At 40.7% G+C, this 23,325-nt stretch overlaps 1 long non-coding RNA gene across 3 annotated transcripts in view; it reads right to left on the reverse strand.

Moving 5' to 3' along the window:
• LOC123332844 overlaps positions 1-23,325 on the reverse strand; it is a 116,440-nt gene that overhangs the window by 37,775 nt on the left and 55,340 nt on the right. For 2 of the 3 annotated variants that reach the window (XR_006549941.2, XR_006549939.2), the window contains 2 exons: positions 7,610-7,741; positions 5,637-7,314 (listed from right to left, as the gene is read on the reverse strand). The exons of the other annotated variant lie outside the window; for it this stretch is intronic. This is a non-coding gene — a long non-coding RNA (uncharacterized LOC123332844). Of the gene's footprint in view, positions 1-5,636; positions 7,315-7,609; positions 7,742-23,325 lie in introns of those variants that run through there. 3 annotated transcript variants of the gene reach the window in all.

The following is a 23,325-nucleotide window of genomic DNA, read 5'->3' on the forward strand; positions in this document are numbered from 1 at the left end:
AGAAATCAATGTAATCTAGTTACTGTCCTTAATAAAGCCAATTTCATAAGGAAAAAATATGATATCCAAAATGGCTTGTTGAATCAATTCGGTACTTGGAAGATAAAAGGCAAAGATTTGTCTATCAGAAAGGAATCTTACTTGTGGAAATACTGCAAAATAATGAATTTCCGTGGGCATACTAAAGCTGGCTCAGAAGTAGGAATTCAGTACAAATTGTTTTACACATTCACAATAATAAAATTCACCAACACTGCTTAGAGTTTGATCAACTATTTTAGATGCATGATTCAAGCCATAAAATTTATTCTGCCTTATGCAAACCAATTACCAGTTAAAGGCATCAACCCATCTACCAGGGTTAGATAGTCAAATGAAATCATCGTCTGAGAAATGGAGAATGGTGCTTGTGATGGTCCCAAGAAGGATATTAAGAGTCAAGTCTTAGAATCTCAGATTTGGAAGGAAACTTTAAAGATCATCTTGTTTGGCCAGCTAGCTGGAGCCTGAATCCCTTCTTTAACATCTCCAACCATGGAGATACAACTTTGTGTAAGCCCTGAGAGTGATGGGGAGCTCAAGACTACATCTCAAAGCTCTTTCCATTCTTGGACCTCCAAGTTGGAAAATCCTTTCTTGAACAGAGAAAACCTTGCAACCGCTTGGCCTACCCCATCCCATTGTGAGAGGGTTAACAGATAGGAAGGCCAGAGGCCCCCCAGTGGTACGAGGAAATAAACTATGAAGACTTTTTTTTTTCTTCTCTACACAAAATTTCAAGGAAAAAAAAAATGTCTACCTCTTGCAGTTTATTTCCTCCTGCTGCTTGGGGACCTCTGGGCTTCCTACCCGTTAACCCTTTCAGTTGTTAACCCTTATGAAAACAAGTCTACTCCATCTGCATGTGACAATCTTCACATATTTGAAGATATCTACTATGTCCCCCTGAAGCACTTTTTTCCTCCAGATGAAGCATCCTCAGTATTTTATATTTCACTGTTCTTCATCTTTTCATCATCAAGACCACCTCTCTCTGGGGGAGAATGAATCAGTCAGTTCAGTCGCTCAGTCGTGTCCGACTCTTTGCGACCACATGAATTGCAGCACGCCAGGCCTCCTTGTCCAGAATGGATACATGTATATATATGGCTGAGTCCCTCCACTGTTCACCTGAAACTATCACATCATTGTTAATCAGCTATGTGCTGTGCTTAGTTGCTCAGTCGTGTCTGACTCTTTGCAACCCCATGGACTGTACCCCGCCAGGCTCCTCTGTCCATGGGGATTCTCCAGGCAAGAAGACTGGAGTGGGTTGCCATGCACTCCAGGAGATCTTCCCAACCCTGGGATCGAACCCAGGTTTCCTGCATTTCAGGCAGATTCTTTACCGTCTGAGACACCCAGGAAAGCCCAATAATACTGGAGTGGGTAGCCTATCCTTTCTCCAGGGAAATTTCCCAACCCAGGAATCAAACCCAGGTCTCCTGCAATGCAGGCAGATTCTTTACCAGCTGAGCTACCAGGGAAGCCCGTTAATCAGCTATACCCCAATACAAAATAACAAGTTTAAAAAAAAAAGATCTCCTCTCCCTGAACAATATCCAGATAGTCCATTACCCCCTTTAAATACGTTGCCATAAATTAAAGGTAGGTTTTTAAACTTGAGTACCAGCAAAGAAAGATACAAATATCAAATCCTTCATTCTGAACCAATGTTCCTCAAAATATGTTCCCCTAGAATACAGGTCCTGGGAGATGCCTCAGGAAAAAAAGTTTCTGTGGCCAAATAAACTTGGGAAATACCACAACCTTTATCCATGTACCCCTTCCCCTAAAGATTCACTATTTATAATAGCACATTACTAATTTTGAGGAGTTCTTCAACATGGTTGGAAGGTGATTCTGTGACCTAATAATTTTGTTTACCTTTGTATTACACATTATTTATGAAACTTTTAGGCCACAGAACCATCTTCCAGACATTTTTCTCCATAAGATGCCTATTAATATTCCACTAATATTTAATGACTTATTGAAAAAAATTTTAGATACAAGACTTTAATCTACTTTTGGTATTAGACCACATGACACTATAGATGCATTCTGAGTTTTATTATCTACCTAAACTTTTCATTCTCTTTCACACTGCTCTGTTAGGTCCTATGTCCTCTTATCATCCTACCACTGGAGTTTCAGATCCAACTACTGGACTTTTCCTTAACCCCTACTGAACTACATGGTGTTAGAGTCAGTTCATCTTTTCAACTTATTAGTCTTTAGAACCAGAATTTACATGCTTACCAGTTTTGTGCCATCTTCAAATTGATGAGCCTGCTTCCTTTCATCCTGAGCAGGCAGTCACCATGCCATATTTCATCTTTGCAACATTATTAGATGATGACACCTCAAAAGTGGTGGTAATTGAGAGTCAGGCAATATTAATCCTATTTATAGAGAAAAAATCAGGTGGCCAAGCTAGTGTCCAAAGGTGGATGTTAATGAACCATGCCCCCCGGTATTCATGTCTCTTATATACTGAGCCTGGGCTAGACCTTTGTCTTACTTTGATCAACAGAATGTAGAAGTGATGCTGTGCTGGTTCTGGGCCTAAGCCTTAAGGAAGCCTGGAAACTTCTGCTTTTGTGCTTTGGGAGAGCTCTAAGCCACAATTTAAGAAGTATGGCTGAAGAAATTAATTAAGGAAACAATTTGGAATGACCACATAGAGATGAAGTCCTGAGATTACATGGAGACAGGAGAGAGGGAGACAATTTTTCCAGCATCCCAGTTAATGCCATACATGTAAGCAAGGCATCTTGGCTATTCTAGCCCAAGAGAGTCTCCAGATGACCACAATCAGTCCTGGATGCCATCACACAGAATAGGAGAACTCCCCAGCTAAGCTTTATTAACCCACAGACTCATGAGAGAAAATAAAACAGTGGTTGTTTTAAGCCATTCTATTTGGGGAATTTTTTTTTTTAATTTTATTTTATTTTTAAACTTTACATAACTGTATTAGTTTTGCCAAATATCAAAATGAATCTGCCACAGGTATACATGTGTTCCCCATCCTGAACCCTCCTCCCTCCTCCCTCCCCATTCCATCCCTCTGGGTCGTTCCAGTGCACCAGCCCCTAGCATCCAGTATCGTGCATCGAACCTGGACTGGCAACTCATTTCATACATGATATTATACATGTTTCAACGCCATTCTCCCAAATCTTCCCGCCCTCTCCCTCGCCCACAGAGTCCATAAGACTGTTCTATACATCAGTGTCTCTTTTGCTGTCTCGTACACAGGGTTATTGTTACCATCTTTCTAAATTCCATATATATGCGTTAGTATACTGTATTGGTGTTTTTCTTTCTGGCTTACTTCACTCTGTATAATAGGCTCCAGTTTCATCCACCTCATTAGAACTGATTCAAATGTATTCTTTTTAATGGCTGAATAATACTCCCTTGTGTATATGTACCACAGCTTGCTTATCCATTCATCTGCTGATGGACATCTAGGTTGCTTCCATGTCCTGGCTATTATAAACAGTGCTGCGATGAACATTGGGATACACGTGTCTCTTTCCCCTCTGGTTTCCTCAGTGTGTATGCCCAGCAGTGGGATTGCTGGATCATAAGGCAGGTCTATTTCCAGTTTTTTAAGGAATCTCCACACTGTTCTCCATAGTGGCTGTACTAGTTTGCATTCCCACCAACAGTGTAAGAGGGTTCCATTTTCTCCACACCCTCTCCAGCATTTATTACTTGTAGACTTTTGGATCGCAGCCATTCTGACTGGTGTGAAATGGTACCTCATAGTGGTTTTGATTTGCATTTCTCTGATAATGAGTGATGTTGAGCATCTTTTCATGTGTGTGTTAGCCATCTGTATGTCTTCTTTGGAGAAATGTCTATTTAGTTCTTTGGCCCATTTTTTGATTGGGTCATTTATTTTTCTGGAGTTGAGCTGTAGGAGTTGCTTGTATATTCTCGAGATTAGTTGTTTGTCAGTTGCTTCATTTGCTATTATCTTCTCCCATTCTGAAGGCTGTCTTTTCACCTTGCTAATAGTTTCCTTTGATGTGCAGAAGCTTTTAAGGTTAATTAGGTCCCATTTGTTTATTTTTGCTTTTATTTCCAATATTCTGGGAGGTGGGTCATAGAGGATCCTGCTGTGATGTATGTCAGAGAGTGTTTTGCCTATGTTCTCCTCTAGGAGTTTTATAGTTTCTGGTCTTACGTTGAGATCTTTAATCCATTTTGAGTTTATTTTTGTGTATGGTGTTAGAAAGTGTTCTAGTTTCATTCTTTTACAAGTGGTTGACCAGATTTCCCAGCTCCACTTGTTAAAGAGATTGTCTTTAATCCATTGTATATTTTTGCCTCCTTTGTCAAAGATAAGGTGTCCATATGTGAGTGGATTTATCTCTGGGCTTTCTATTTTGTTCCATTGATCTATATTTCTGTCTTTGTGCCAGTACCATACTGTCTTGATAACTGTGGCTTTGTAGTAGAGCCTGAAGTCAGGTAGGTTGATTCCTCCAGTTCCATTCTTCTTTCTCAAGATAGCTTTGGCTATTCGAGGTTTTTTGTTTTTCCATACAAATTGTGAAATTATTTGTTCTAGCTCTGTGAAGAATGCTGTTGGTAGCTTGATAGGGATTGCATTGAATCTATAGATTGCTTTGGGTAGTATACTCATTTTCACTATATTGATTCTTCCAATCCATGAACATGGTATATTTCTCCATCTGTTAGTGTCCTCTTTGATTTCTTTCACCAGTGTTTTATAGTTTTCTATATATAGGTCTTTAGATTCTTTAGGTAGATATATTCCTAAGTATTTTATTCTTTCCGTTGCAATGGTGAATGGAATTGTTTCCTTAATTTCTCTTTCTGTTTTCTCATTATTAGTGTATAGGAATGCAAGGGATTTCTGTGTGTTGATTTTATATCCTGCAACTTTACTATAGTCATTGATTAGTTCTAGTAATTTTCTGGTGGAGTCTTTAGGGTTTTCTATGTAGAGGATCATGTCATCTATTTGGGGAATTTTTTTATAGTCCAATCGACAACTCAAACTGGCAGAGTAATATGTACAGTTATGGCAGTTATCAATTTATTGCCTGTTACCTCAAATTCATCCTTTGTTGCCTAATCTGTGAAAATGCAACTGACCTTTTAAACGTTCTTCCTTTGGCAGTTGACACAATATTAAGTTTCATTGGTAGAGGGTGCTGGAGGACATTCCAAGAGGAACTCCAAGGAACACAGCTTTCCCCACAACTGGGCATCAGTTATTTTCTCCAGCTCTTGACTCAGGCTGAGGTGACATGGCTAGGAGCCCCTGACAATGCAGACCCACATCCCAGCCTGGGCTGCTTCCTGCAGGCTTTCCTCAGCCCCACAGCTTATCTTGTTGTTTAGTTGCCAAGTCACTTCTGACTCTTTTGCATGGAGTGTAGCCCTCCAGGCTCTTCTGTCCATGGAATTCTCCAGGCAAGAATACTGGAGTGGGTTGCCATTTCCTGTATATATACACACACATGCACACATATATATGTATATACATACATACACACACATGCTGTGAATATTTGCTTACTTCAAGGAAGGAATATTAGAGGGCAGACAGGTTAGTTACTGAATTATACTTTATATACTTCTATACTGTTTGAACTGCTGGCAGGCAACAGTGAACACTCTTGATTTGGGCTTCAAACTGATCCAAAATTTCACACTCTCTCTGGCTTGTTACTAACACACATTTCTGTAGATTTTTGTTTTTATGATCACATATAAGCTGTTCATTAGAGATCATACACAAATCCACATTCTATTACTAAATCAGATATACATAATCATCCACACATACTAATTTAACAAAGACACTTCCTAACGTGTCTGATATTATGTTCCCTGGGAGGCAGGAGCAGTTATGATAGCTAGGACCAAGGGTCTTTTGCCCAAGCTAAGCAAGTCATAGTTAAAAATTCTGATATTTCAATTGTCTAAGTTGGGCATGATTTATTATTGTCATTTGGGTCAAATTGTTTAGCTGATAATGAATGTGACTAACGTCCTCCTATGTAAGAAATGGAAACAATTACAGTGATGTGAACGAGGTAGAATTGGAAAGTATGTTGTGTGCAAAAATGCAAATCGGAGTACATCAGATGCTTTATTCAACTGGGATATAACCCAGTGTTCAACAGAGAAAATGAATAAAGCATATCAAAATGATCTGCCTTTGTGAATTTTAAAGCATATGACAAGCTTTGCATATATCTCAAGTGTCATTAATGGTGCCACTCAGTCTAATTATAAGAGTTTCACAGGCACCTTGCTGTGAATAACTGAAAACAATGTCAACTATCTGCTTTCCTAAAATTACTCTATCTTAAGGTCAATAAAAATGTTTTCACATTTGCTAATTCACATTTTTTTCTGTCCATAAAGATAATAGGTTGATACATATAGTCAGGCCTTTGTATCGAGGATATGGAACCCCAGAGATAGAGGGGGCCACCCGTACTGGCCATTTTACATAAGTGACTTGAGCATCCACAGTTTTGGAATCTGTGGGGATCTTAGAACCAATACCTTTAGATTCAAGAGACGACTGTGTACTATTTACTTATTGTAATGAAAACTGCTCATTATTATTTAGAGACTTGATTATCTTAGAAAGGATTTGTCTTTAAGGGAAAACAATGAAAGACACCTGATCTGTGTTTTAAGGCTTTGAGGACAGATGTGGGTTTGCCTAGAGATGTAGACATTTACAACTTCTCGATCAAAAAGAGGCTATGTCATTGGTATTGATCAGGATTCCCTGTTATAAACAACAGAAACTGACCTGGGCTAATTTAAGGGTAGCTGTTTAAAAACTCATCATGAAGAACCAGGCTGAGAAATCGGCCATTATCCAATGTGAGTCTCACTGGCTGGAATCACAACCAAATAGGAATGGTCTGTTCAGGATGGAGACAAGATGCTGGAGCAGAAGGATGTGAGCTCACCTCTTCCTACAAAAACACCAAATCACAACTAACTGCTGAAAACCACTGATAAACCACTGAAACTGATGAACCACTTTCAGTGTTCTGCCAATGCTGAACACCACGGGGTGCTGTTGCCATTGTGGAATGCCAGCAAGCTGAATGATTCCAACTGCCCTTCTGCTGGGTTCCTGGGCATCTGATGGGCCAGGTCATGTCATGTGCTCTTTCCTCTCTAAGGGGCATAAGTCAGAAGACTTCATCCTGAGTTTCCTCAGTGAAGCTGGGGTACACCACGCTGAATGGGGGATTCCTGCAAATAAAACAGGGGGTTGACTGTGATGACAGTCTGGATAAAGTGAAAACTGCCTACAATAGTTCTCTCTACAGTGTAGGCAAGTACGGACCACAGGCCCCATTATAGTTCTTCTTATCTCCCAGAGCAATGCTTTTGTGCCTCACATCAAATGCACTGCCTCAGCTCCTTCTTCCTTCCCAAGCCCCAGAACTCCTTATCTGCTGGTAATTTTACTTTCCACCGTGCAACTACCATTTCCTTCCATTTTGTGTTAGATATTTCTTCCAAGGTCGTGAGAGACAATACTTACTGGTGTTTAAAAAAGGATGAACAGAAGTGCAAAGAGGTAGCGGCAGAAGGTCATCTGCCCAGGACAGTCCTTGTTCTCACTGTCAGAACTGCAGCAGGAATAATGTGTGTTCTGATATCCGTGGTCAGAAATCTGAATGCATGGGTGATACAAATGGACCAAAGGTGAGCTCTGCATACTGTCCCTGAGTTTACTTCTTCACAGCAGCTTAAGTCTATTAGCCCAAACTCCACCATCACCAAATTCAAATATTTATACATCCAATTGCTTTAAATATAGGCCAACTAAGGATGGAGACAAGATGCTGGAGCAGAAGGATGTGAGCTCACCTCTTCCTACAAAAACACCAAATCACAACTAACTGCTGAAAGCCACTGATAAAGAGAAAGAAACACTAGAACCTACCAAAACAGATATTCAACATCTGAAGACAAAGAAGCCACAATGAGATGGCAGGAGGGGTGCAATCACATTACAATCAAATTCCCAAACCTGCTGGGCAGACAACCTACAAACTGGAAAAGAATTGTACCACAGACATTCTCCCATGGGAGTAAAATTTCTGAGCCCTATGTCAAGTTCTCCAACCTGATGGTCTGGCAATGGGAGGAGGCGACGCAAGAGAATCTGGCTTTGAAAGCCAGGAGGGTTTGACTGCAGGACTTCCACAGGATTGGGAGAAACAGAAACTCCACTCCTGGATGGCACACAGAAGGTCTCATGCACACCAGAATCCAGGGGAAAAAAGCAGTGACCTCATAAAAGCCTGGGCCAGGTATACCTGCTAGTTTTTGAGGGTCTCCTGCAGAGGTGGGGATTGGCTGTGGCTCACTGGGTACAAAGACCCTGGTGGGGGCAGTTCTGAGAAGTATTTCATTGGATTAAGCCCTCCTGAAAGCCACCATTTCCTCATCCAGACCTCCCTACCAACAGCCTGTAGGCTCCAGTGCTGGGACACCTCAGGCCAAACAACCAGCAGGATGAGAACACAGCTTACCCAACTGCAGGCAGGCTGCTTAAAGTCTTTCTGAGCACACAGCTGCCTGGTAAACACAACCTTTGTCACGGCCCTACCCACCAGAGGGACAAGATTCAGCTCCACCCACTAGAGGGAAGGAAACAGAACGTCCCACTAGGGAGCCCACACAAGCCTCTTAGACAGCTTCATCCACCAGGGGCAGATAGCAGAAGCAAAAACCTAAATGGGAAAAGAACTTGGATACATGTATACTTCTTGGGCTCCAAAATCACTGCAGACAGTGACTGCAGCCATTAAATTAAAAGATGCTTACTCCTTGGAAGGAAAGCCTCAACCAACCTAGCCAGCATATTAAAAAGCACAGCTATCACTTTGCCAACAAAGGTCCATATAGTCAAAGCTATGGTTTTTCCAGTAATCATGTATGGATATGAGAATTGGACCATAAAGAAGGTTGCACGCCAAAGGACTGATGCCTTTGAATTGAGGTGCTGGAGAAGACTCCTGAGAGACCCTTGGATGGCAAGGAGATTAAACCAGTCAATCTTAAAGGAAATCAACTCTGAATATTCATTGGAATATTCAACAAATGAGTCTGAAATGCAGTACTTGAGTGCAATCTCAAAGATGACAGAATGATCTTGGTTCATTTCCAAGGCAAACTATTCAACATTATAGTAATCCAAGTCTATGCCCCAACCACTAATGCTGAAGAAGCTGAAGTTGAACGTTTCTATGAAGACCTACAAGACCTCCTAGAACTAACAACAACAACAAAAGATGTCCTTTCCATCATAGGGTTCTGGAATGCAAAAGTAGGAAGTCAAGATACCTGGAGTTATAGGAAAGTCTGGTGTTGGAGTGCAAAATGAAGCAGGGCAAAGGCTAACAGAGTTTTGACAAGAGAAGGTACTGGTTATCATAAATACCCTCTTCCAACAACACAAGAGATGACTCTAAACATGGACATCACCAGATGGTCAATACTGAAATCTGATGAATATATTCTTTGCAACCAGAGATGGAGAAGCTCTGTACAGTCAGCAAAAACAAGACCTGGAGCTGACTGTGGCTCAGCTCATGAGCTCCTTATTGCAAAATTCAGACTTAAGTTGAAGAAAGTAGGGAAAACAACTAGGCCATTCAGGTATGACCTAAATCAAGTCCCTTATGATTATATGGTAGAAGTGACAAATAGATTCAAGGGATTAGATCTGAAGGACAGAGTACCTGAGAACTATGGACAGAAGTTCATAAAATTGTATAGGAGGTGGTGACCAAAACCATCCTAAAGAAAAAGAAACGTGAGAAGGCAAAATGGTTGTCTGAGGAATACAAATAGCTTACAAATAGCTGAGAAAAGAAGAGAAGCAAAAGGCAAAAGAGAAAGGGAAAGATATACCCAATGGAATGCGGAGTTTCAAAGAATAGCAAGGAGAGATAAAAAGCCTTCCTAAGTGATTAATGCAAAGAAATAGAGGAAAACAACAGACTGAGAAAGACGAGATCTCTTCAAAAAAATTAGAGATACCAAGGGAACATTTCATGCAAAGATGGGCACAATAAAGGACAGGAAATGGTAAAGACTTAACAGAAGCAGAAGATATTAAGAAGAGGTGGCAAGAATACACAAAAGAACTGTACAAAAAAAGATCTTAGTGACCTGGATAACCATGATGGTGTGATTGCTCACATAGAGCCAGACATCCTGGAGTGTGAAGTCAAGTGGGCCTTAGAGCATTACTACCAACAAAACTAGTGGAGATGATAGAATTCCAGCTGAGCTATTTAAAATCCTAAAAGACGATGCTGTTAAAGTGCTGCACTCAATATGTCAGCAAATTTGGAAAACTCAGCAGTGGCCACAGAACTGGAAAAGGTCAGTTTTCATTCCAATCTCAAAGAAGGGAAATGCCAAAGAATATTCAAACTACTGCACAATTGCATTCATTTCACATACTTGCAAGGTAATGCTCAAAATCCTTCAAGCTAGGTTTCAACAGTATGTGAACCAAGAACCTCCAGATGTACAAGCTGGATTTAGAAAAGACAGAGGAACCAGAGATCAAATTGCCAACATCTGTTGGGTCACAGAAAAAGCAAGAGAATTCCAGAAAAAATCTACTTCTGCTTCATTGACTACGCTAAAGCCTTTGACTGTGCGGATCATAAGAAACTGTGGAAAATTCTTAAAGTGATGGGAAAACCAGACCACCTTACTTGCCTCCTGAGAAACCTGTTTGCAGGTCAAGAAGCAATAGTTTAGAATCGGACATGGAACAACGGACTGATTCAAAATTGGGAAAGAAGTACGTCAAGGCTGTATATTGTCATTCTGCTTATTTATATGCAGAGTACATCATGCAAAATACCAGGCTGGATGAATCACAAGCTGGAATCAAGACTGCCTGTAGAAATATCAACAACCTTAGCTATGCAGATGATATCACCCTATCTAATGGCAGAAAGTGAAGTTGAACCAAGGAGCTTCTTGATGAAAGTGAAAGATAATGAAAAGGCTGGCTTAAAACTCAACATTTAAAAAATTAAGATCATGGCATCTGGTCCCATCACTTCATGGCAAATAGATGGGGATAAAATGGAAACAGTAACAGACTTTATCTTCTTGGGCTCCAAAATCACTGCAGATGGTGACTGCAGGCATCAAATTTAAAAGATGCTCGCCCTTGGAAGAAAAGCTATGACAAACCTACACAGAGTATTAAAAAGCAGAGATATTACTTTGCCAATAAAGGTCCGTATAGTCAAAGCTATGGTTTTTCCAGTAGTTATATATAGATGTAGATTTGGACCATAAAGAAGGCTGAGCACTGAAGAATTGATGCTTTTGAACGGTGGTGCCAGAGAATACTCCTTAGAGTCCCTTGGACAGCAAGGAGATCAAACGAGCCCGTCTTAAAGGAGATCAGTCCTGAGTGTTCATTGGAAGGATTGATGCTGAAGCTGAAACTCCAGTTCTTTGGCCACCTGATGTGAAGAGCTGACTCATTTGAAAAGACCCTGATGCTGGGAAGATTAAAGGAGGAGGGGATGACAGAGGACGAGATGGTTGGATGGAATTATCAACTCAACAGAGTTTTAATAGACTCCAGGAGATGGTGAAGGACAGGGAAGTCTGGCATGATGCAGTCTATGGGGTAGCAAAGAGATGAATATGACTTAGCCACTGAACAACTAAATTTGCTGAAGCTGAAGCTCCAATACTATGGCCACCTGATTCAAAGAGTTAACTCATTGGAAAAGACCTTGATGCTGGGAAAGACTGAAGGCAAAAGCAGAGAGGGTGGCAGAGGATGAGATAGCTAGATAGCATCACAGACTCAATGGACTTGAATTTGAGCAAACTTCTAGAGATAGTGAAGGACAGGGAAGCCTGGCATGCTATACTCCATGAAGTTGCAAAGAACTGGACATGAATTAGTGACTGAACAACAACAATATATATCCCAACTAAGCCTATGTTTCTAATCTAGAAGCTGCTTTTCATCTCTCATGAAACTACACCAAACAATTGCTGGCCATATAGAAGATCAAACCCACAGCTATAAAAGACTCCAAAAGGTCTTAGTCTCTGCTGTCTTTCAGAGCTCTCTGACTGAGAGATGCCTGCCTTACTTCTGAGTGACACTGTCTTAACACAGAGTCCCTTCTCCAACTCCCCTCTCCCCTGATAGTTCTCTGGTCCTCTTCCCCTCTGGGTGGTGGCCTGCACTAGCGTCTCTGGAAGACCTCCTGCTGTGAGGTCCTTCCTCACATAGCCCTGTCCTAGAGGTGCCCAAGAAACATACTGTCCAACACTATCCTGGTACTGGCTTTTCCTTGATAAGCTCTGAAATTCTCAGACACACCATAGCACATTACCTTATCTTATCCATTATTCAGAACTCCTCCAGGATCAGGCCTAAATTTCAACTGAACCAAGGGTTAAACAGACTTCTGTGTGCTAATCTGGAAATATAACCATCAGAAATAAGTAGAATAACCAGCTGTCTTGGTTTTCCAGGGCTGAGGGTGTTCTCAGAATGTAGAACTAGCAGGGCTAAAACCCCAGCTAACCTGATGCCGAGAAAGACTGAAGGTGGGAGGAGAAGAGGACAACAGAGGATGAGATGGTTGGATGGCATTACCGACTTGATGGATATGAGTTTAAGCAAGCTCCAGGAGTTGGTGATGGACAGGGAAGCCTGGCATGCTGCAGTCCATGGGGTCGCAAAGAGTCAGACACAACTGAGCGACTGAACATCAATGAGTGCATCACCTTAGGAATAACTGCTGTTTTTATGAGAAAATACTTTCTGCACTCCAAACAACTGATTTCAAGTCAACTTAGTGAATACAATCTTTGGCAACAGCCTGTCAGCAACTATTCGGTTCATCTATTCAATGTATTCAGGCTTATCAATAGGACAGACATGGATATCTTAATATGATTTTCTGACAGCTGTCACTGGAAGTCTTAAAATTCAGTAATATTTTATAGAGGCCAAATTGTGTACAGATGTGAAAGTTGGTCCATAAAGAAGGCTGAGTGCCAAAGAATTGATGCTCTAGAATTGTGGTGCTGGAGAAGACTCTTGAGAGTCTCTTGGACAGCAAGGAGATCAAACCAATCAATCCTAAAGGAAATCAACCCTGAATATTCATAGGAAGGACTGCTGCTGAAGCTCTAATGCTTTGGCCACCTGATACAAGGAGCCAACTCATTAGAAAGATTCTCATGCTGGGAAAGATTGAGGGCAGGAGGAGAAGAGGGTGGCAGAGGATGAGATGGTTGGATAGCATCACTGATTCAAAGGACATGAATTTGAGCAAACTTTGGGAGACAGCGGAGGACAGAGTATTCTGGCATGCTGCAGTCCATGGGCTGCAAAAAGCATGGGACACGACTTAGTGACTGAACAACAACAACAACAAAAACCTACAGTACCAAGGATACAAGAGAATATCTATGACATGGCTGAATCAAAGGAATATTTTATAGTGGCTTAAGGAAAGAGCCAAGAAATGGCTAGTGTCTTTCTTTAGAAACTTTTCATTAAGAGTTTGATTATTTCTGATTTCTGGTCAAAACTCATTGCAAGCAGGCAGGTGAGACAATGCTGGCCAAGGGCACACTGCACAGGGCAGATGCCCTTAGAGTCTTGTAGTAAATTTTATCACCAACAATATTTCAAGGTCAGCTCTGCAGGTGGGAAAGACTCACGGCTAAAAACTGCTAACATCCATGAAACCAAACTCAGAGTCTTCTGAGTCATGCACATCAATTTGGGGGAAACATCATACTTTTAGGAATTCCTAAATCTATTTTTTTGTGACCAGAAAAAATAAAAACAAAAACTAAAAAAGCCCAGCTCTATGAGAAATGTTCCCTAAATTCCTACTCCTTGCATAATACACTTTTAATAGAACATCATCTGAATCTGTAAAAGCCAAGCTCATCATGATATCTGTTTAGTTAGGGATTTCCCTAGAAACAGCCTAAGAAAAGCACATGAGTGTAAGCAGTTTATTGAAAGGTGATCCCAGGAAGCAGGAGTGAAGGAAGTGGGAGTGCGAACGTAAGGCAGGGAAGGGGAAAAAGCCCATATAAGGATACATTATCAAGGTTACCATCATGAGCAGTGTGGATTCAGTCCTATTGGGAACACTGAAAAGCATACAGTTTCTGTGAATGGGGTATCTGGGAGCAGCCTGGCTGGGCTGTTCCGGCTGGCAGTCGTTCATAAGGTTGCCATTAGATGTCAGCTGAGGCTCTCCACAGGGAGGCCTGAACATCCTCATAGCATGGCAGCTGGCGTCCCCAAAGCAAGTGATCCAAGAGACCAAAATGACATGTGTGGTATATTTCATGATGTAGCTTTCAGAGTCACACATGGTCTCTTCCTCTCTATGTTATTGGTCACACAGGCCAGCTCTGATTCACTATGGAAGAGACTGCATAAGGGCATGAATTCCAGGAAGAGAGGATTATCTTGGAGGCTGCCTTCCACTTAGCCTCAGTTTCCTTATTACTGGGAATTATAGGACTATCTCATAGGGTTGTTGAGAACACAGAATGAGATAATGCATATGAAATGCTTAAACCATTGCTTGATATAATAGATGCTTAATAAATATTAGTTGTTACTAACAGGAGATGCCAAGAATACACAGAAGAACTGTACAAATAACCACAATGGTGTGGTCACTCACCTAGAGTCAGACATCCTGGAGTAAAGTCAAGTGGGCCTTAGGAAACATTACTACCAACAAAGCTAGTGGGGGTGATAAAATTCCAGTTGAGCTATGCAAAATCCTAAAACATGATGCTGTTAAAATACCGCAGTCAATATGCCAGCAAATTTGGAAAACTCAGCAGTGATCACAGGACTAGAAAAGATGAGTTTTCATCCTAATTCCAAAAGAAGGGCAGTGCTAAAAAATGTTCAAACTACCAGACAACTGTGCTCATTTCACATACTAGTAAGGTTATACTCAAAATCCTTCAAGCTTGGATTCAACAGTACATGACCCAAGAACTTTCAGAGGTACAAGGTGGATTCAGAAAAGGCAGAGGAACCAGAGATCAAATTGCCAACATTCGTTGGCTCATAGAGAAAATAAGGGAATTCCAGAAAAACATCTATTTCTGCTTCATTGACTTTGCTAGAGCCTTTGACTGTGTGGATCACAAGAAACTGTGGAAAACTCTTCAAGAGTTGGGAATACCAGATCACCTTACCTGCCTCCTGAGAAACCTGTATGCAGGTCAAGAAGCAACAGTTACAACTGGACATGGAACAATGGAATGGTTCAAAATTGGGAAAGGAGTACGTCAAGGCTGTATATTTTCACCCTGCTTATTTAACTTATATAAAGCGTACATCACGCGAAATGCCAGACTTAATGAAGCATAAGCTGGAATCATGATTGCAGGGAAAAATATAAATAACCTCAGATATGAAGATAACACCACTCTAATGACAGAATGTAGAGAAACTAAAGAGCCTCTTGATGAGGGTGAAAGAGGAGAGTGAAAAAGCTGGCTTGAAACTCAACATACAAAAAACTAAGATCATGGCATCTGGTACTATCACTTCATGGCAAAGGGGAAAAAGTGGAAGCAATGACAGATCTTCTCTTCTTGGGCTCCAATATCACTGTGGATGGTGACTGCAGCCATGAATTAGAAGACACCTGCTTCTTGGAAGGAAAGCTATGACAAACCTAGATAGCATATTAAAATACAAAGACATCACTTTGCCAACAAAGGTCTGTATAAAGCTATGATTTTTCCAGAAGTCATATATGGATGTGAGAGTTGGACCATAAAGAAGGTTGAAACTGTTAAAGTCGCTCAGTCATGTCTGACTCTTTGCAATCCCATGGACTATACAGTCCATGGAGTTCTCCAGGCCAGAATACTGGAGTGGGTAGCCATTCCCTTCTCCAGGGGATCTTCCCAATCCAGAGACCGAACCCAGCTGTCCTGCATTGCAGGTGGATTCTTTACCAGTTGAGCCACCAGGGAAGTCTGGCTAAGCACTAAAGAATTGATGCTTTTGAATTGTGGTGCTGGAGAAGACTCTTGAGAGTTCCTTGGACAGAAATGAGATCAAACAAGTCAATACTGAAGGAAATCAACCCTGAATATTCATTGGAAGGACTGATGTTGAAGCTCTAGTACTTTGGCCACCTGATATGAAGAGCTGGCTCACTGGAAAAAACCCTGATTCTAGGAAAGATTGAGGGCAAAAGGAGAAGAGGGAAGCAGAGGATGAAATGGTTGGAGAGCATCACCGACTCAATGGACACAGACTTGGGCAAACTCTGGGAGATAGTCAGGGACAGGGAGGCCTGATATGCTGCAGTTCATTGGGTCACAAAGAGTTGGACATGACTTAGCAACTGAGCAACAACTATTGTTACAAGTCTCTTCCTTCTACTCAGTGGCAAACCATCTTCACAGAAGCCATACACGAATTTATAGTCATTAGTGACCAGATTACCAAAAGAGCTTGAGATTGCTCTGAATTAAATAATCTAATGTAAAATTTAAGCTTTGAAGAGCAGCTGGTTACCTGGAAGCTTGAGAGCTCTCTCAGCTCGAGAGCTGTGGTATGATTATCACTGCATTCATAGATCTGTATCCAGTTCAGCTGGCACCACCAGCTAAGCTAAGTAACGATCACCTGAGAACTGCTGGAGCTTATTCATCACATGGTGAGAGGGATGGGAGCAAAGGAGAGGACTTCTGGCCCACACGGAAGCCCTTGATCTCCACTCCCGCGGCTGTTACCTGGCTTCTTTGGAATCAGAATAGTTATCCTGATGTCTTCTTTGGTTTGCTCCCTATTCTTTGGGGATGTTTTGTGGATAGATTTTATTACTTTATGTCTCCCAAAGCTGCTCAGAGCCTCACCTGGTATGTATTCTCCTTTGTCCTATTCTTGGCAAGAAAAAAGCTCTTTGTCTGATTGCTAGAGGTACAAAATATTTCCCTTGTCCTATTGTACTTTTGGGGATAATGTGATAGAGCAACTTGTTCCTTTTCTCCCCCTACTCTCTATTAAGAATTGTATTTGCTTTCCTGTTATTTGGTCATGGCCGGGTGTTTGTTTTCACATCCAATAAAAAGCCTTTTGCCCAGAGCAGTGGTTCTCAACCTTGGCTGTTCATTAGAATGGTCTGAAAGCATTTAGAAATCTCATGGCCTGGCTGCACACCAGACCAATTACATAAGGATCTCTGGGCATGGAACCCAGGCATCAGTATTTTCTCCAGGTTCCTAGGTTGACTTCAATATGCAGCCAAGGCTGAAAGCATTGATTCTTAAACTTTTAAACCTTAGAACCCTATCATTCTTCAAAATTATTGGGCCCCCTGAAGTGTTTTTGTTTATGTGGATTATATCTGTAGAAGTTTGTAGTGTTAGAAACCCGAATATAAAAATTTTGTGGGTGAAGTTAGTTAAAAATAACAGCAGCAATAAGCCCATTATGTGTACTAAGTCACTTCAGTCTTATCTGACTCTGAGACCCTATGGACTATAGCCTGCCAAGCTCCCCTGTCCATGGGATTTTCCAGGCAAGAATACTGGAGTTGGTTGCCATTTCCTCCTGATCCAGTGGATCTTCCTGACCCAAGGATCAAACCTGTGTCTCATGTCTCCTGCATTGGCAGGTGGGTTCTTTACCACTAGCACCACCTGGGAAGTCCAACCCCATTATATGTTAACATAAATAACATTTTTATGAAAAATAGCTGTACTTTTAAAAATAAAAAATTTAGAAGAGAAGCACTGTCTTACACACTTGCAGGTCTTTTTAATGCCTAGGTTAATAGAATACAGTAAGATTCTCAAATCTGCTTCTGTATTCATTCTGTTAAAATTTAATCATGTGGCCCCTGGAAGTCTCTCTATATAAAGAGTAAAAAAGAAAATCTGTATAAAAATAGTTTTAATTTTGTGGACCCTTTTGGGGTCGCCAGGCCGCACTTTGAGAACTGCTGATCTGAAAGGCTATAGCGTATATTGACACCCGCCCTTCTCGCTGTAGGTTAAACAAGCCCTCTCTACTTCAGGCTTTGCTTTCAATTACCCATCTGTTCTCTTTGCCCCTATTACTATTGGCCTCTAGAGGGCGCCCAAGGTCCTTAACTCCTACAGGATCAGGTATAGTAGCGTACTGGTACCACATCAGGTTTAAGAAAGTGTGTGCAGCTGTAAGATTAGGGCAGGGAGATCTTAGTGGGCTATAATAAGAAAAGGAGTTAAAATTTTGACTTCTGCCATCACAGTCTTTCTCTCATATTTCATTCACGGTGATTATGACAGACCTTGATGTAAGGTGAGCCAGAGCAGTACACATGGTTTGCTTTGCAGGCAGTGAGTGCTCCTCTGCCATGAGAGTTCACATGTTTGCTGGGCATGCTGCACTATCTGCCATCCCTATACTTGCAGAGTTTTTAAAGCCTTGTGCTCAGAGTGTGGTCCCAGGACCAGCAGCCTGACATACAAGCTCCCTGGAAATGCAGAATCTCAGACTCCAACCCAGATTTGCTGAATCAGACTCCACAATTAACCTCTGCCTTTCACATTAGAGGGCTTCCTTGGGGGTTCAGATGGTAAAGAATCTGCCTGCAATGCAAGAGACCTGGGCTTGATCCCTGGGTCAGGAAGATCTCCTGGAAAAGGGAATGGCAACCCACTCCAGTATTCTTGCCTGGAGAATTCCATAGACAGAGAGGCCCGATGGGCTACAGTCCATGGGATTGCAAAGAGCTGGACACAACCGAGAGACTAACACCGATGTCAGAAGCAAATGAATATGTTTCCAACATAAATAAGTCTATAAAAGGAAGTTTATGTTAGGAGAAGGATAGTAGTTTGTTCATCTTTAAGGTCCTTGCACATAACAAACTCTCAATATATGTTGACTTGGTGTAATTTATAAAACCAGATAAAGAAAGAAGCAGTGATGGAACAGGAGACAGTAAGCTGATAAGTCAAGATGGGGATCTTGGAGGAGTTATAAAGCAGTAGGAAAACTCTAAAAAGAGTTTTGGAAATAAACTTGATCTACTTCTCCATTTTGTCTTGAACTCACCAGGGTCTCCATTCAATATTACTGCATATGGCTGGCCCCACAGGTCCCACCAGGCAAGGTCAAATTACCAGTTTGTCAAGATGTGGACTGATGAATAGCCAGCATGTGGCAGGGTCAGGACTGGTCCCTCTGCTCTCAGGTATCTCTCGGGTATCCAGAATTGCCCTTCCTTATCCTGTTTTAGTTAACTACTGGTGCATAACAAATTAGCTAAAAGTTTAATGGCCTAAAACAATAATGAACATTTATTATGTCACATACTTTCTATGGATTAGGAATCCAAGAGCAGCTTAGCTGACTGATTTTAGTTCAAGTCTCTTCAAAATGCCTCCATGGGCTTTCATCATCTTGGCTGGTTAGAGAATCTGCTTTCAAGATTTTCACTCACATAGTTGTTGGCAGGCGGAGAAGGCAATGACACCCCACTCCAGTACTCTTGCCTGGAAAATCCCATGGACGGAGGAACCTGGCGGGCTACAGTCCATGGGGTCGCTAAGAGTCAGACACGACTGAGCAACTTCACTTTCACTTTTCACTTTCATGCATTGGAGAAGGAAATGACAACCACTCCAGTGTTCTTGCCTGGAGAATCCCAGGGACAGGGGAGCCTGGTGGGCTGCCGACTATGGGGTCGCACAGAGTTGGACACGACTGAAGTGACACAGCAGCAGCAGCAGTTGTTGGCAGGAGGCCTCAATTCCTCACCATGTGGACAGCTCCATAAGCTGCCTGAGTATCTTCATGGTACAGCAGTGGACCTTCCTCAGAGCCAGGGACCCAAGAGAGAGTAAGGCAGAGGAGGCAATGTCTTTTATGACCTAGTTTCAGAAGTCACATTCCATAATTTGCACAATATCCTATTAGTTACACAAGTCAGCCCTATTCAATGTGTGGGAAGACTACACAAGGGCAAGAACACAGAGAGATGGCAACACCGAGGGTCATCTTGGGGGCTGGTGACCATATGCCCTCACACTCTGATGTTTCACCTTCATCATTAAGACGGACTTCTTCAATACATGTCTATATATGTAAACAGTATGCTGAGCAAGACTGGGTCATGGCACAATCAAAGCACAACTTTATTTAACTTGCTTGCATTCCTGCAAGATAATTCCATGCGGGTGAGAGTCCCTAGTTCAGTACCATGCCTTCACAAGCTCACTAGCAGTACCATGCCTTCACAAGCTCACTCTAGGCAGCACTCTTAAACCCACTATCATCCTGGGAGCCAAACTTACTCTTGATTCAGAAATTTGAACATCTAGTCCAAAGTATGAATTCAAACATTGAACTTGATTTAACTTCCAGACATTATGTAACTTGAGTTGATAAAATCATCAACTCTCAGGGAATTCGCACACCCATGAAAGTCGAAAACCATATGCAAAAGAATAAACTCCTTGACTTACTCCACATACAAAAATTAACTCAAATCAGATCCTAGACTGAAATCAAAGTGCTAAAACTATATATTGTTCTTTTGCAAGATTGTTTTGCCTATGCTGGGTCCCTTCAATTTCCATATGAATTTTAGGATCAATTCATCAATGTCCGCAAAAAAAGAAAAAAGGCACCTACGATTTTGATGGGGATTGCACTGATTCTGTAGATAAATTTAGAAAGTATTGCATCTTAATGGTAAGTCTTCTAGTCTAAGAACATGGATATGTTTACGTTTATTTCCACTTATTGAGATCTACTTTCATTCCTTTCAATAATGTTTTGAAGTTTTCAGTGTACAAGTCCTGTACTTTTTTGGTTAGATTTAGTCCTATGTATTTTATTGTTTTGGGTGCTATTGTAAATGAAATATTTTAACTTCTTTTTCATATTGTTCATTGCTAATATATATAAATATAACTGTCTTTTGCATAATGATCTTGTATCCTGCAACCATGCTGAACTTATTAATTAGTTCTAATAGTTTGTGTGTCTATTCCTCAGGATGTTTTAATATAAAAGATCATGTCTTTTGCAAATGGAGACAGTTTTACTTTTTCCTTTCCAAACTGCATGCCTTTCTTTTTCTTGCATAATTGTTCTGGCTAGAACTGCAAGTACAATATTAAAAAAGCGGTGAGAGAGGATAGCATTGTCATGTTCTTCATCTTAAGAGGAAAATATCCAGTCTTTTCCCATTGAGTGTGATGTTAGCTGTAAGCTTTTCATAGATGCCTTTTAACAGGTTTCGGAAGTTCCCTTCTATTTCTAGTTTATAGTGTTCTTATAATGAAATGGTGTTGAATGTTGTCAAACATGTTTTCTGTATCTATTGAGATAATCATGTGATTTTCCCCCTTATTATATCAATATGGTATATCACAAGATTGATTTCCAGATGTCAAATCAATCTTACATTCCTGGGGGAAAAAATCACACTTTGTCATGACATATAATCCTTTTTATATGTTGCTGGTTTCAGTTTGTTTGCATCTTGTTGAGGATTCCACTAGTGTTTTTGATAAATATGTGTTGAATAAATGCATGCATGCATAAGTGAATGAACATTTAGAGAGAGAAGACATCCCTCACATAGGCAGGCCCTAAAACACATGCATACAAATTTTGCATATGATAAAATGTATATAAAATATGATATTAGGAAATTCAAGGATACAAAATTAGTACCCCTGAAGAGTTTGGCAGGATGTATTATTGCAGAATCACTGTGTAGAAAGGAGGTGGTTATACTGGAATCAAAAGACAGGGATGATAAAGGAGGCAAGAATATAAAATGGGAAAAATACAGTCTCTTCAAGTGGTGCTGGGAAAGTTAGATTGCTGCATGTAAATCAAGGAAGTTAGAACACATCCTCTCATCATACACAAAAATAAACTCAAAATGGTTTAAAGATTTAAACATAGACATGACACCATAAAACTCCTAGAAGAGAATATAGGCAAAACATTCTCTGACATAAATTGTGCTAATGTTTTCTTAGGTCAGTCTCCCAAGGCAATAAAAATATAATGAACAAATGGAACCTAAACAAACTTACAAGCTTTTGTACTGCAAAGGAAACTATTTTTAAAAATGAAAAAGACAACCTATGGAATGGGAGAAAATGTTAGCAAATGATGCATCAGACAAGGGCTTAATCTCCAAAATACATAAACATCTCATACAACTCAACAATAAAAAAAGAACAAACAACTCAATAAAAAAACAGGCAGAAGATCTTAATAGATATTTCTCCAAAGAAGACATACAGATAGCCATCAGGTACATGCAAAGATGCTCAACATCACTAATTCTTAAAGAAATGCAAATTAAAACTACAAAGAGGTACCATCTCACACCAGTCAGAATAGTCATCATGAAAAAGTCTATAAATAACAAATGCTGGAGAGGCTGTAGAGAAAAGGGAACCCTCCTACACTGTTGGTGGGAATGTAAGTTGGTGCAGCCACTGTGGAAGACAATTTGGAAGCTCCTCAGAAAACTAAAATAGAACTATTATATGATCCAGTAATCCAACTCCTGGGCATAAACCTGGACAGAACTATAATTCAAAAAGATACATCCACCCTCTATGTTCATAGCAGCACTATTCACAATAGCAAAGACTTGGAAACAACCTAAATGTCCATCAACTGGCAAAGGCATAAAGATGTGAGACATACACACCATGGAATATCATTTGGTCATAAATACAATGGAATATTACTTAGTCATAAAAAAGAAAAATGCCATTTTCAGTCACTTGGATACAACTAGAGATTCTCACACGAAGTGAAGTCATAAAGAATGACAAATACCATAAGATATCATTTATATGCGGAATCTAAAATACAGCACAAATGAACCTATCTACAAAACAGAAACAGACTCAGAGACATAGACAACAGACCTGTGGTTGTCAAAGGGGAGGAGAAGTGGGAGAGGGATAGACTGAGAATTGGGGGTTAGTAGATGCAAAACTATTACATTTAGAATGGATAAACAATAAGGTCCTTCTATAGTCTCCTGGGATAAACTATAATGGAAAAGAAAGTGTGTGTGTGTGTGTATGTATGTGTGTGCATGCTAAGTTACCTCAGTTGTGTCTGACTCTTTGTGACCCCATGGACTGTAGCCTGCCAGGCTCCTCTATCCAAGGGATTCTTCAGGCAAGAATACTGAA

This window comes from Bubalus bubalis, chromosome 3 (genome assembly GCF_019923935.1).
Source record: "Bubalus bubalis isolate 160015118507 breed Murrah chromosome 3, NDDB_SH_1, whole genome shotgun sequence".
NCBI lineage: Eukaryota > Metazoa > Chordata > Mammalia > Artiodactyla > Bovidae > Bubalus > Bubalus bubalis.